Source organism: Pongo pygmaeus, chromosome 5 (assembly GCF_028885625.2).
Source record: "Pongo pygmaeus isolate AG05252 chromosome 5, NHGRI_mPonPyg2-v2.0_pri, whole genome shotgun sequence".
Lineage (NCBI taxonomy): Eukaryota > Metazoa > Chordata > Mammalia > Primates > Hominidae > Pongo > Pongo pygmaeus.
Genome location: NC_072378.2, coordinates 49,919,284 through 49,921,277, shown reverse-complemented (window position 1 = coordinate 49,921,277; position 1,994 = coordinate 49,919,284).

The following is a 1,994-nucleotide window of genomic DNA, read 5'->3' as shown; positions in this document are numbered from 1 at the left end:
ACCTGCAGCTCTTCCAGGCTGAGATTGTAAGCTGTTGGTTGCTCTACCATTCTGAGGTCAGAGAGTGGTGCCCCTGCTCCATCTGCTCCACTAGGCACTTCTCTAGTAGAGGCTCTCAGCCCCTATGGCAGGCTTCTGTCTGGGCACCCAGGCTTTCTAATACATCCTCTCAAATGTAAGTGGAAGCTGCCAAGTCTCCACTACTCTTGCATTCTGTATGCTTGCAGACTTAACACCACATGGAAGTCCCCAAGGCTTACTGGGTACACCTTCCAGAGCAGCAGCCTGAGGCCCTTTGAGCTGGTACCACTGGGGTGTGGGGAACAGTATCACCTGCCCCGTCAAAAAGCCATTCTTTCATTCTAAACTTCTTAATCTGTGATGGGAGGGGTGGCATCAAAGATTTCTGAAATAGCTTTGAGACATTTTTTCCATAGTCTTATTAGCACCTGGCCCTTTTTAGTCATGCTCATCTCTTTAGCAAACTATTGCTGCTGCTTGGCCATATTCTTAGATTCCTCTCCTAAAAACACTCTTCTTTCCTTCTCTAACACAAGGCAAGGCTGCACATTTTCCAGTTTTCCTCTGGTCTCTACTGTAAGCAGTTAGAAGTAACCATGCAGCAGCCTGAGCACTTTGCTGGCTAGAAATTTCTTTTCCCAGATACCCTAGGCCATCTCTTAAATGAAGCCTTCCATAAAGCCCTAGAGCATGGACACAACGCGGACAAGTTCTTTGCTATGGCGTAACAAGTGTGACTTTTGCTTCAGTAACTTATAAGTTCATTATTTCCATCTAAGGCTTCCTCAGTATGACCTTTGCTGTCTTTTTCTATAGGCATTTTGGTCCACAACTACTTAACCAATCTCTAAGAAGTTCTACACTTTCCCTTGTCTTCCTGCCTTCTCCTGAGCCCTCCAAACTCTTCCAACCTCTGCCTATTACCCAGTTCAAAAGCTACTCCCACATTTTCAGGCATCTTTAGAGCAATGCCTCACTCCTGAATACCAATTTTCTTAGTATGTTTAGTGTTGCTATAAGGAATATCTAAGGCTGGGTAATGTATTAATAAAGCAATTTGGCTCATGTTTCTGCAGGCTGTACAAGAAGCATGTCACCAGCATCTACGGCACCACGCCATTCATGAGGGTCCATGCCATGATCTAAACAACTCCTCCAGGCCCCGCTTCCAATGTTGGGGATCAAATTTCAACATGAGGTTGGTGGGGCCAAACAAACCCTAAGCAAATCATAACAGACCTGTAATTAATTCTTAAATTCTTTCCAAAGAGTATACCAAAATGCAGTCTTTATTAAAGAAAATACTGTGTATGTTTTGGATTGGATGCTACCTACCAGAAGATATTGTAGATTTCTTAGATTATAAACTCTTCAAAGCTACAAGAGTAGTATGGCCAGTTCACACAGGGTGAAGAACTATATCACTCAGCAACAAAGGTAAGTTAAAATCCCAGTTAACTATCAGTTATCTGTTAAACAGATGCCCTGAGAGAAACGGCATACGTAATTCCTCCCTCCCCACCAAAAGCTACTATAACATTAGTGTTAAAAATCACTGACTTAGGGCTCTACTACTCATTGTAAAAACATGAAGCTTTGTTTCCAAGTGAATGGTTTTTAAGACATTTTGTAATAATCTTTACTTTTAGTCACTTTGCCAGGTTTTTCTTTGAGATTTTATTTTCCTCCAAAATCTATTAATAGGCCTTCTTTACCATTATTCCTATGAGGATATTGCTTGTGACCCTTTTCTTGAGCTGCCCCAAGGTCCTCATGTGTGATCTCCTCACTACAGTAAAAATCCAACTTGTTTAACTACAGGTTTGTTCCTGGTGGTCTCTGCCTGAAGGGTGTTAACAGAATTATGGCATCTCCCAAATTAACTGATATTATAGGTCACGCAAAAAAGTAATTGCAGTCATTTTATTTTACAGATTAAAAAAACAAAAAACAAAAAACCCAAGACAGTATAC